Source organism: Bidens hawaiensis, unplaced genomic scaffold (assembly GCF_021521415.1).
Source record: "Bidens hawaiensis isolate Kalapana, Puna unplaced genomic scaffold, B.hawaiensis_p1.1 tig00033867_1, whole genome shotgun sequence".
NCBI lineage: Eukaryota > Viridiplantae > Streptophyta > Magnoliopsida > Asterales > Asteraceae > Bidens > Bidens hawaiensis.
The window spans coordinates 2,890-17,088 of record NW_027495835.1 but is presented as its reverse complement, the minus strand read 5'-3'; the positions used below and the strand labels follow the sequence as shown (position 1 = coordinate 17,088).

Sequence of the window (14,199 nt, the reverse complement as noted above, 5' to 3'; positions counted from 1 at the left end):
TTTACATAAGTTTTTATTGTCGTGATATCAAATCATGGTGGTTCATGTATGATTTTCCCGACAATATATATATATATAAGTTTACAAGAAATTTTGTTATTTTTTCGGAATATCAAATCATGGTGGTACATGTACGAATTTTCCGACTGTATACAAATTTCAACACTTCAAAACGTCCAAATTTTAAATTTTCAAAACTTTGAAACATATACTTATATATATGTTTTTATCATTTGGTTTATGTATAAACTTTATTTTTACTAACATTCTCATCCTTATGACACTAGGATTCACGTAAAAAAAATGGTTACATATATCTTATATTTTAAACTAAATGCCCTCAAACTCACTACAATTCTTTATAATTTTTAGAATGCCTCCGCTACGACGCCACTACCGCAAGGACTCCAAACGCAAGATAGCCGCTTTAGTAGCCGAACAAGTCGCCGCTGTGATTCCCGAACTCCTAACTCACTTACAAGCAAACCAACCTCCACCCGTTGTAGCACCCGTTGAACCCACACCCGCTCCCTACTTGTGCAAACAATTTACCGGTGCTAACCCAGCCAAATTCCTTGGTACGAACTGTGCGACTACCTTGTTGCAATGGTTTGAAAAGATGGAAGGTGTGTTCCGACACAACGAGTGCCCCGAAGCGAAGAAAACTAATTTCGCTTCGAGCATGTTTGAGGAAACCGCTCTTACATGGTGGGGTAGTGTTATGCATCTCCAAAGGGCGGAAATCGCCATGGCTTTCCCATGGACCGAGCTTAAAGAACTTATGATGAAGAAGTTCTGCCCAAAACAAGAGCTCCAAAAGCTCGAAGCCGAGTTTTGGGAACTTAAGCAAGAAAATGGTGATAACGCCGCCTACTCACTCAGTTTTCACGAGTTGAGCACTCTTGTTCCTCACTTGGTCACCCCGCTCGAACGCAAAATTGACAAATACATCGGGGGTTTGCCCATGCTAATCCGTGATTCGGTAATGAGTAGTAAGACGCTATTACGCTAGCCGGAGCTCTCTCCGAAAACCATGTCAAGGCCGGTACACTTTCGATCAAGAAAAAGAGTGACAAGAGTAAACCCGAACCAACCCCTCAAATCAAAGTTGATCCACCTCCTCAAGCCATAAATTATTCCAACTCATCCCACCAAGCCAAGAAGAAATGCAAGCCCAATCACCGAAACTATGCCGTCACCCACCCACAACAAACGCAACAACAATCTCAAGCTCCTCCAAACCGAAAACCCTACACCGGTCCTCATCCATTATGCAACAAATGTCAATTTCACTATCCCTCAAACATTACTTGTCACCATTACACCATTTGCAACCGTTATGGTCACCTCAATACCACATGTCGAAACACACTTCGTGGACATCCCGCTCCACCATGAAACAACCCGCAAATCCCGCAAAACCCACAACCACCCCAAGCTTGCTATAATTGTGGAGACCCTAACCGTTTCCGCAAAAATTGTCCCCGACTCGTTTACGCAAATCAAGCCCAAGCCGTAACCGTGCCTTATTACCAAACCCAAGCTTACCAAGTCCAAACCTACCAACCTCCAATCCCACAACTAAATGCACCTCTCATCCAACCAATTCAAGCCACCCAAGCACCTCCTCCTCCACCCCAAGCACCACAAGGAAATTCCGGTAATCAAGGGCGTGCTTTCATGGTATACGCCAATCAAGCTCAAGTCGCAAACGACGTTGTAAACGGTATGTTTCTAGTGAACGAACACTTGGCTTCAATTTTATTTGACACTGGTGCCGATAGGAGTTTTATTTCATTAAAATTTGAGTTTATACTTGCTGTACCTCGTACTAAACTCTCTAGACCTTTTTCCGTCGAAGTCGCCAATGGAAATTCCATCACAATCAACTCGGTCATTCGTGATTGTATTCTCACTCTTTGTAAGCAAAAATTTTCGATCGATCTTATCCCGATGCAAATGGGAAGTTTTGATGTCATAGTAGGCATGGATTGGTTATCTTTGCACCGTGCCGAAGTCATTTGTTACGATAAAATCATTCGAATCCCGCTTGTAAACGGTAAAGCACTCAAGGTCCATGACAAGGCTACTCCTAAAAGGCTCAACCTTATGTCATGCTCTCAATCACAAAAATATTTGCGCCAAACGTATGTTCCGTTCCTAGCTCAAGTGGTGGTTAAAGACCTTAAGGAAAGAAAAATCCAAGACATCTCCATCGTCTGTGACTTCCTCGATGTCTTTCCCGAAGATGTCACCGGTCTTCCACCCATTCGCCCGATAGAATTCCAAATCGATCTTGTGCCCGGAGCAATGCCCGTAGCCAAAGCTCCTTACCGCTTAGCCTCGTCGGAAATGCAAGAGTTATCAAACCAACTCGAAGAACTTTCCGACAAAGGCTTTATTCATCCAAGCTCTTCTCCTTGGGGCGCTCCCGTCCTCTTCGTGAAAAAGAAATATGGTTCGTTTCGTATGTGCATCGATTATCGTGAGCTTAACAAACTTACTATTAAAAATCGTTATCCTTTGCCACGAATCGACGACCTCTTCGATCAACTTCAAGGCGCAACGTGTTTCTCAAAAATCGATCTTCGATCGGGATATCACCAATTGCGTATTCGCGAAGAAGACATCCAAAAAACCGCATTCCGTACTCGATATGGACATTTCGAATTTCTAGTCATGCCTTTCGGTTTAACAAACGCACCCGCGGTATTTATGGATCTCATGAACCGCGTTTGCAAACCGTTTCTAGATAAATTCGTCATTGTCTTTATTGATGACATCCTCATCTTTTCCAAAACCAAGGCGGAACATGAGTATCACTTGCATGCCATTCTCGAAGTCTTAAGAAACGAACGACTTTACGCCAAATTTTCAAAATGTGAATTTTGGCTAGAGGAAGTTCAATTTTTGGGACACATCGTCAACGACAAGGATATTCATGTTGATCCCACAAAAATCAAAGCCGTCAAAGATTGGAAGACTTCGACTACACCCACGGAAATTCGATCTTTCCTCGGTTTAGCCGGATATTATCGGCGTTTCATCCAAAATTTTTCCAAGATCTCTTTACCCCTCACTTCCCTAACTCACAAAGGACAGCCTTATGAATGGGGATCCAAACAAGAAGAAGCATTTAATACTCTTAAACACATGCTTTGCAATGCTCCCGTTCTAACCCTTCCCGATGGAAACGACGACTTTGTAGTATTTTGCGATGCTTCTCATCAAGGTCTCGGTTGCGTTCTCATGCAACGAGGTCAAGTTATCGCGTATGCTTCAAGGCAATTCAAGGTCAACGAGAAGAACTACACGACTCACGATCTTGAACTTGGTGCCGTCATTTTCGCACTCAAAATTTGGAGACATTACCTTTACGGAACGAAATGTGTGGTTTTTACCGATCACAAAAGCCTTCAACACATTTTTGACCAAAAAGATCTCAACATGAGACAACGAAGATGGGCTGAGTTACTTAGTGACTACGATTGCGAGATTCGCTACCATCCCGGTAAAGCGAATGTCGTGGCCGATGCCCTTAGTCGAAAGGTTAATGTCAAATCCGTTTTGCTTCTTAGCGTCACCATTCAAACCGATTTCCAAGCCAAAATCTATCAAGCCCAACGTACCTCCGTTGACGAAGGCAACATGTATGACGAAATGTCATGTGGAGCCGAGCTTCAACTCGAAACAATACCTGATGGCTTATTGTATTATCTCAATCGTTTATGGGTTCCCGATCGCGATAACCTTCGTACTTGCATACTCGACGAAGCTCACAAGTCACGATATTCTGTTCATCCCGGTGCGGATAAAATGTATTTCGATCTCCGTTCTACCTTTTGGTGGCCGGGCATGAAGAAAGACGTAGCAACGTACGTTTTGAAATGTCTTACTTGCTCTAAAGTCAAAGCCGAACATCAAAAACCCTTTGGGTTACTCGAGCAACCACCGATTCCCATATGGAAATGGGAAGACATTGCTATGGACTTTAAAATGAAACTACCCACTACACAAAAAGGCAACGATAGCATTTGGGTGATTATTGACCGATTAACCAAGTCCGCTCACTTTATTCCAATTCGAGAAAAATACTCCGTTGAGCAACTTTCCCAAATCTACGTTCGCGAAATCGTATGTCGCCACGGTTTACCTTTGACTATCATCTCTGATCGCGATGCTCGATTCACGTCTCATTTTTGGCGATCACTTCAAGAAACCTTGGAAACTCGTCTTGATCTTAGCACCGCTTATCATCCTCAAACGGATGGACAATCCGAACGTACGATTCAAACACTTGAGGAGATGCTACGAGTGTGTGTACTCGATTTCGGTGGGAATTGGAATTCTCACATTTCTTACATTGAATTCTCTTACAATAACAGTTTCCATTCTAGCATCGGTATGCCTCCTTTCGAAGCTCTCTACGGTCGCAAATGTCGTTCCCCGATTAGTTGGAACGAAATTGGTGAAGCTTAAATTACCGGACCCGAAATGGTTCAAGAAGCCACCGACCGTATCGACCAAATCCGCAAGAACCTACTTGCCGTTAGAAGTCGACAAAAGAGCTACGCCGAAAAACGGCGAAAACCGATCGAATTCAATGTCGACAATCTCGTCCTCCTCAAGGTATCCCCTTGGAAAGGAGTTGTTCATTTTGGAAATAAAGGAAAAATATCTCCCGTTTCGTAGGCCCATTCAAGATTCTTGAGCGAGTCAGAAAAGTAGCCTACCGACTTGAACTACCAGAAGAACTCACCGGTGTTCATCCGACCTTTCATGTTTCAAATCTTAAGAAGTGCTTAGCCGAAGGTAGTCTCCATATACCTCTCGACGAAGTACAAGTCAATGAATCAATGATTATGGTTGAACGACCCGTTGAAATCATGGACCGCAATGAAAAGAAAACCAAGCGAAGTCGCATCAAGTTAGTTAAAGTTCGATGGGAATCACGGCGTGGCGCGGAGTTTACATGGGAATGAGAAGACTCGATGAAGGAGAAATATCCACATTTGTTTACATCATCTTAATTTCGGGACGAAATTTCCTAAAGTAGTGGTCGTCAACAAGAAATGTATCGTTCACCACATCGCCGTTTTGTTGAGCTTGGTGGGCATTCATCATGAAGGTACGCCCACGGTTATCTTGGGAGCTTAAATGGCTTGAGCGGCTTGACCCTCTTGGGGTGCAGGTGCTTGTATCGGCTGGGCTTGAGCTTGATTAGCCAACAATTGAGGAACTTGTGACTGAATCGCTTGGTAGGCTTGATAAGCTTGGAGCTGAAACTGTGGGGCTGGGGCCAGTTGAAGCGAGTTCACGTTCATGAGTCATGGACACGCATTTCGGAAGTGGCCAGGGTCACCACAGTTATAACAAGCCCGCACTTGGTTAATGGGTTGGTCAATTATCAAGTCTCGAACCGACAAACCCGAACACTCGTTTTGGTATTCTTATAACCAAGGGTTTTGCAATATCGCATTTTAACCCACATTATTACTTAACATAGGTTGAGTAAAAAAAAGAAAAAAACTAATGAATAGAATACCGAGACCCGGTTTCGAGTAAACTTATTTTACAAAACTCATTTATTTAATTTCTCAAAAATTTACATTTTAAATCCTAAACTTTATTTATTTACTTTATTTGTCATGTATTTTATTTTAAACCCTTCCAAGACTACCTACTAACACAAGACCCGTTTAATATAGGTCTTGCTCGTTAAACCGATCTCTCCGATTATCCACGACACTATCTTTCAAGTTACTTGTTAATGTGAGTACTTTTTCATCCCCCGTTTTTCATCTTTCGTTTTCGGGGTGGCATTGCATACTTATTCAAATTCAAATGATTTATACTTGAGTCTTAAACCACAACACGTATTGTATATGTTTACTTAAATAAATGCTCGATTTGGTGTTATATGCTTTACATGATTATGTGCAAATTCTTGAATGCTAAGGCGGGTAGCCTCTTGAATGCTAAGGCGGGTAGCCTCATCAAAGTATGATCATACGTTAATTCCGAGTATATATGGTATCCCCATATAGAAAGGTGTCGTCAATGTATTCTTATTGACGATTTCATTATTGTCGTCAATGTATTCTTATTGACGGTTCTTCAATGTATTCTTATTGACGGTTTCATTTATCTAAATTGTTGCTATTATTTATTGTTTTCATATACTAGTTGTGGATTTCATACTATATACTTATTGTCCAAAACTATGAAAATTGCTCACCAACCTTCGTGTTGACAAACTCTATTTTATGCAATGTTACAGGTTTGATGTTAGCTTGATTGGATTACTTGAAGAAACTTATGATCCTGGATTTAGGATATTAGAAAATAAAAGAACAAGTTATTTGTTTATCTATCTATTTGGCATTTTGTATGAACAATTGTTGTGTTATTTATGATGATATGGATTTAAATGAGTTGTTTAAATATTGTAACTTTATAGTGTCATTGTGCAATGAGCAATCATGTCGCGCCTCGACGTTTCCGCCTTCATTGGTCGGGGTGTGACAGAAACCCCGGTCAAACGATCTGTTCTTTTCTTTTTGTTAAATTGTTTTTACATTTTTTTATTGATAAATAAAATGGATTGCATCTGTTATTATATATAAACAAATAGAATCATACTCTTAACGAATATTATACCTAGAGCAACTGGATAATACCTTGAGTTGATAACGTAGGACCCGACGAAACCCGGGTCAGACACTTATTTTTTTATTACAAGTTTTAATTCTTTTATCTTTTATTAGTTAATTTTTAATCATTTAAAAATCATAAATAAATCATAAAAGTCTTTTTAAATAAAGTAAAAATTTTGTAAATTAAATATAAAATATATCTCACCTTTTTACACTTGAAAACCAAAAATTCCGTTTTTGTAAACCGTAATTAAAAATCATTTCTTAACGATAAAAGTAAACTTTAATTCTTTAAAAAAATCATTTCGCTTGAACAATAATTTTAATACCAACTTATAATCCTTAGTTGAAGTAATTCGAACATGCAAACCTCGTACCTTTGTCGTTTAAATATATATATACCATAATATTAATCAAGTTGCCGTTAAAACAGAAACATTAATATGAAGCCATAATATTAATTAATTCTCGATATGAGTTTGCGCAATAAATAACCCCGTAATATTAGCGATTAAGTCTCGTATTTCTTTATCATAGTTAGTGCGGATAGCTCATTTCGGTGTTCGTGACTGATATAACGTTTAATATATGTAATCACGTGTACAATTTATTTAATATTTTATTAATTATGTTCGGTTTCTTATAAGATTTGTATAATACTAACATGGTTGTATGTTTTAGGTTTCGGGTTTTAATTACGGTGAAAAGAGAGCAAAAAACGATCAAAAACAAGCCAAATCGGAGAACCGACGCATCAGGAAACGAACCAGGATTGAACCGGACCAGACAAGATGGACCAGCCCCCCCCCCCTAGGCCGGAGTGTCGTGCGGCCAAGGAGAGGTTGCCCGTCGTGCGGCACGGCGTAATGATGGGGTGCCCGATTTCCAGAATGTTCCTGTTTAACGGTCTTAACCTATTTTTGGACCTCTGTTGCCTATATAAAGACCCCTAAACTCACCATTAATCATACCTTGAAGTCCAGACGAATTGGGTGAGTTCCGAGGCGTCCGAGGCGAGTTTCCAGCAGCTTTAGAGTCGAGGAATCAGCTGGCGAAGTGCTTATTGTTCAAGGACGAAGACTCCGGGTTTTATCGCCTTTATTCTTTCGTTCTTATTTATTTTCTCCATGATTTCGTTTAGTATTGTTTTGTTTGTTTTTGAGATGCTAGGCTAAACGTTATAGACTGCCTAGGCTTATGATGAACATATTTTGACGTTGTGTTTTGATTTGGGATTTATTTATGTTATGGTTTTTATGGTTTAGTAAAAGGTTTACTTATATTAAATTGATGCGTCTGGATATTTAGGATTGCTTGATTAATTGTTATTATTCCATAGTTGCCTTGCTTATTGTTTGACATTAAGATAAGTTGCTATTAGGTCATCTATTTTGTGTTTATGATTACTTTAAGATTGATTTCGAATAAGATCATAGGAATAATAATTATTAATTAAATAAACCTAAGTGTGCTGCTAACCTAAATAGCTGTAAGTTGCTAGGTTATCGATAGATCTTTATTATTTGATCTTGCTAGATTTAGTTCTTCGTAAGGAGTCCGTCTAGGTTTGATTATTTAATTATTGTCTATTGAATCAATTTGATATATTAAACTGCCTTTGATTTCCGCACTGTAAGGTATGATTTCGTATAAAGGAACTAAATTGTAAACAATTGGGTGACCGTAAGCGAACTTGATTTTTAATACTGGTGTGCGTTAAAACTTGTTAGAAATCCATATGTTTTCTCTTGAGAAGGGTCAGGGGTCCTATTTGGTTTTTCTTTCAAGTGTCTATTTTACGATCCCAGTCCATAACTAAATATTTTCCCGAGTCAATTCATTACTGAAATTTAGGGAAGTCTAGCTTAGGTAGTTTTCTCATCATCATCTTATTTTCATAACAAAATTTGCTTTCGTTTAAATTACATGTTTTCTTAATTAGTTTTTAATAATAGTATTAAATTAGTATTTTAAATAAAAACCCCCCAAAACAAATATAAATAATAAGTCGTGTTTTATAGTTGAGTCTAAATTAGCTAGTAAACGTAATTTAAAGAGTCCCGTGGGTTCGCTATCCGGACTTACTTGGCTGTACTAGAGTCGACCGGTTCACTCGCCGATTAGTAGTTTAGTTAAGTTTAAGAGTCTAGAATTTATTACTTAGTGTCTAGATTAGCGTGTTTTTATATAACTACTTCAGCACATCAGTGACGCTTTCAAATTCTTTTGTTGTTACTAATCTTATCAACGCTTTCGGATTTCCGTTTTACCTCAATTGATAAGGTGAGTTTCTCACACCCCTTTTTAACGCTTTTACTTTTGGGGGTATCATATATATCCTATTAAACGCAAATAGATTTTACACTCAGCTATTAAACTGCAATTCATATCGTGGACTTGTGTGTTATATGTTCTTACTTGATTATGTACTCAGCAAGTGGTTGCCTCAATAAGTATGATCGTACGTCCCCCTTTGCACTCACGACCATTTTGTTATGAGTGGAAAAGGGACCCCCGATCCAAGTACGTTGGCTGTTGCCAACTGAAAAGGATATTGCATGCGAAGTAGTTTAATCATCACAAGTTTCATGGAATTGCAAGGTTTTTATGTATTTATTCAAACTTGTGGGAAACTCACCAACTATTAAGTTAGTTGACCGTATTTTATATATATATGTTACAGGTACTATTGTTAGAGGTTGAAGACGAGAAGACGCTTAGAATATTTAAGTTATTTAATAAACAAAATTATCCTTTTAATTGTAATTTGGATTTGTATTGTTACTTTCAAGCATTGTGTTACATGATGCTTTAAATGAATTAATGTTATTATTGTCACCAAATAGTGTCACGTGTGTTTGAGCAATCTGTACGTCACACTCGGACGTTTAAGCTTTAAGCCGGGGTGTTACAACTATACTCTTTAATTTATTTAAAATTTTGTAAGGACGAACCTTATATATGTACTTACATACATTTAAAAAATATTAAATTCTTTCTAAAAATAGTTAAATTATTAATAAACATGTAAATTTAATTAATATTAGCAAATGTTACAAGTACATATTGTACTATTTATTAAAAAAATTGTACTCTTAATATTGAAATATGTAAAACATGGGCAAACTTTGTTAAAACTATTGTACTCTTTATTTAAAAATTTGTAAAAACTAACCTTAAATATGTACTTACATACTTTAGAATATGTTAAATTCTTTCTAAACATAGGTTAATTATTGATAAATATGTAAATTTAATTAAAAAATTGTAAAAATTAATGAAAATTCTAAACTTTAAAATGATGTTAAGAAAACGTTATAAAGCCTACCATCAAAATGTTACTAAATAAGACGTAAGTTATTAAAATGGTAAATTCTAAACTAAATTAAAGAATAAACAAATTAAATAAAAAGCAAATAATTATTGTATTTGTTTAAAAAAGAAAAAAAAACAAAATATATGAATTACCTTTCGGGAAAAGGAAAAAAACAAAGAAAAGAGCATGTATGTATTAGTTGTTTCTACACATAATTGAAATTTAAGATGGTGTTTTTCACTTTTTTTTCGCCTCGGAAAAGAAAAGCATAAAACATTATAATTATTTTATTGTTTTCAATATGGTTATTATATTCAAAAGAAAAAACATTAAATGAAATAACGTACTTGAACAACTAAAAAAGAAGTCAAAACCAAAAGCTGTGTGAAGGTATAGAGGAGGGAGAAAGTAAATTCAATACTTTTATCAATTTATCCTTTGCGTGCCTGAACTCAATATAATAATATATTTATTCCAACTAGAGTACATAATATCATGTTATCCATTGATCAAACCAAATCTATGGTCAAACCAAATCTATGGTCCAAATAAGGTTTTCAAGGTTTTCAAAACTCTAAGGAGTTTTTAATTTATCCACACCCTATATATATATATATATATATATATATATATATATATATATATATATATATATGTATGGAGAAAGTGATTATGGGGCTGTTAAGCATCTAACCTTAGATGCGAAACCCCCAAAACTACGTAGTTTTGATAAAATACCTAATTAAATCTTAAATTAAATTCCTATTTTTTATGTTCAACAAAAACCGCCGCATACAAGCAAGGTTCTCTCCTATCCTAATAATCTAATTCAATCACTATTCACCTATTCGTTGATGCTAACTCTCTGATTGGATCCTTCATTCTCCATGAATAAATCACAGGTAGCACATAACAAAACTTATTTTATTACTTCAATATTCATGATATTAATTCTCTTATATTATTCTAATGCACATAACAAAACTTGATATCAATTATTTAATTACTCTAATGTATCGAATGTAAATCACAAAACTTGATAACAAACCTGGATATTTTTTTTTCTTGATATAGGATGTATAAGAGGATTTACAACCTCACTTACAGGAGAAAGCTATTGAAACAAATGCAACTGGTGGTTTGAATGCTGAAATTGAGTATCATAATAACGTGAATGTTGATCCTGGGTTTAATAAGTATGATGAGAATAATGTGGACGGAATGGTATCCGATAGTCCTGATGATGCATATGAATTCTATAATCAATATTCTTTGTTACATGGATTCGGAATACGTATTTTTACAACTTTTAAAAACAAGACGACAGGTGAGCCTTATCGAAAGAAATATGTATGCAACAAAGAGGGTTTTAAAGATTTAAAGTCTAATAGCTCTAGTGGGGATGTTAAGAAACATCGTAGGGATTTAAGGACCGGATGTTAAGCATTTATTCGGATTCAAAAAGTAAAGATGGAAAATGGAAAGGGGACATGTTTAACGATGTACACAATCATGAGCTAATTATTACTCCGACCAAAGTTATGAAATACCGGTCACATGGTAGGTTTCACCGCTCAATGGCTTGCAAATCTCTAATGTCGGAACTTGGTCAATCTAGGTTGAAACCGTGTCAAATCAAGAAGGTCATAAATACCGTGAAAAGTCCACTTGAAAATGATGTTACATCAAAACAGTGCGCTGACATCCTGGCCGAGGAATGAAAACAATACAAAGGTAAGGAGTTTTATGGACTCATTAAGCATTTCCAAGATAAACTATCAGAAGATCGTAACCTTTATTTTGTTGTTGATTTATTTGATGATGGGTCTCCAAGAAATATTTTTTGGGCTGACGGGAGATCAAGAGACTCATTTGTAAAATTTGGGGACGTTCTTGTGTTTGATGTCACGTACATGACCAACAAGTTTAAGATGCCATTTGCTCCATTTGTTGGGGTGAACCATCATCGTCAATCTATACTATTTGGCGGTGCACTGCTAGAAAATGAGAAACAAGAAACTTTTGAATGGTTATTTAAAAACTTTTTAAACTGTATGTTTGACAAGTATCCGTTGGCAATAATTACTGATCAAGATAAAGCTATTGGAAATGCAATCAAAAGCATTTTCCCAAAAACTAGATATCGTTTTTGTTCATGGCATATTAAGAGACACGAGATTGAACATCTTCGATCTCTCAAAGTTCAGTACGCTGACTTTAAAGAGCTACACAGACAATGGGTAAATAGTAATACAGTTGAAGAATTTGAGAGTCGATGGGAAATTTTATTTGGTAAGTACAATTTCCAAAGTGGCAGTTGGATAACGGAGATGTATAACCAACGTAAATATTAGGCTAAAGCCTTCTTAAAAGAATGTTTTTTTGCTGGTATGACATCAAGCGGAAGAAGCGGAGCATTCATTCCTATTTTGATGGATATGTGAATTCAAAGACCATGTTAAATGAGTTTGTAATACAGTACGATAAAGCTGTTGAGGCTCGAAGGGCTGCCGAAGAAGATGAAGACTTCAAAACCATGGACTCATAACCAAATCTTTCTTCTGTAATCCGATAGAGGCAAAAGCAGGTTCACGTTACACTAAAAATCTCTTTGATCTATTCAAGAAAGAGTGTACCGAAGCTACATTAAATTTAACTCATAAGACGATAAGCAAAAGCTCAGAAGAAATCAAATACAAGGTTGGACAATTAAATATTGATAAAATATACTGGAGACATGTAAATTTCTATCTCTCGGATAAGATAGACGTCACATGTTCATGTGCAAAGTTCGAAACCTATGGGATGTTATGCAAGCATATCTTATATGTCTTGAAGAAGAGGAATGTTGAAACACTTCCTGATCATTATATTTTATCTAGGTGGACACTTGATGCTAGATATAAGTCAAGCAATTGCAATACTGGGATAGAAGATATTGATAATGAAAATGAAGTTAGTGCGTTAACGTTATGGTGTGTTCAGTCAAGTTTTAGAAAAGCAATCGAGAGTGCACGAGACTCTCCATTTGAGATAAAGAAACTAAATACCATGTTGGTGAAGTTTTTAGACGAACAAAGTGTCCGAATAAATTCCAAACGGCTTGAAAATGCACCACAACAGTCTAATGTCGGAAGTTCACAAGTAAGCATGATACCTCAAATTTCCGTTCGGGACCCATTAGCTCCTACTAATAAGAAAGGTCGTCCTAAAAATGCAACTAGAATCAAATCTTCTCTTGAAGCACCAAAAAAGAGAACTTGTTCTTATTGTAAGGAATTGGGCCATTACATCAGTGGATGTCCAAAAAGGAAGGTAAGAATGATACATATTAGTATTTAAATACAAATTTTCTTTGAAAGTGTAATATTTGTTTTTTTTTTGTTTCTCCAGAAGGATGAGGTTGAGGCTGAGACTTTACAAGAAAGAGAAGGATAATATGTGAATCAACTTGAAGAATGACTTGTTTTGATGATCATTGCAATGCTTGCAGTTGTTTAAGTACAATAGTTTTATTTTATTCAAACTTGGATTGATTCTAAAAATTTTGAAATTTCTATTGAAATGGCAGGTTTGTTTCACAGACTCACCAATGTTCTCATATGGTTGGATGATTAAGGGTGGTTTGCTAGAATCTCTATCTACATCCTTTGCACATGACTAATTCACCTTTGCAACAGAGGGTTCTTTTTGTTAAATTTTCTCCTTTGCAGTTCTTTAAAAAAAATCATTTTCTCCTTTGCACTTCAATTTAGTTCTTTTTTTTAAAAAAAATATTTTATGTTAAGTCTTTTGCTTACTAATTTATGTTTACCATTTTGTGTGAACATCATTGACACTAACCAAATTCGTGTCGGTTCGTGGCTCGTTACTAAAATGATTATGAAAAAATCAAGAAAATAGATTAGGGGCCCAACCCACCTAAAATAACTACAACAACATCATCATCATCATCATCGTACTCAGTATATCCCACCAATAGCAATGCTATGGTAGGGTCTGAGGAGGGTAAGATGTAGACAGCCTTACCTCTATCCCATAGGGATAGAGAGGCTGCTTCCGGTGAGACCCCCGGCTCGATAGTAGTTTTGCATCAAGCCTTGGACATAAGGCACATAGCACTCAATCATCGGGACACCGGCTGATCGGTGCATGTGCCCTTGTCTTTCGGCTATCAACGCCACCACATGATGCCTGATTAACCTTCCGCCACTTTTAACGTTATTT

At 36.6% G+C, this 14,199-nt stretch overlaps 1 pseudogene; it reads left to right on the top strand.

Annotated features, from left to right (window-relative positions):
* Positions 1-748: 748 nt before the first annotated feature.
* On the top strand, positions 749-13,410 carry LOC143585494 (protein FAR1-RELATED SEQUENCE 5-like; annotated as a pseudogene).
* Positions 13,411-14,199: the final 789 nt, after the last annotated feature.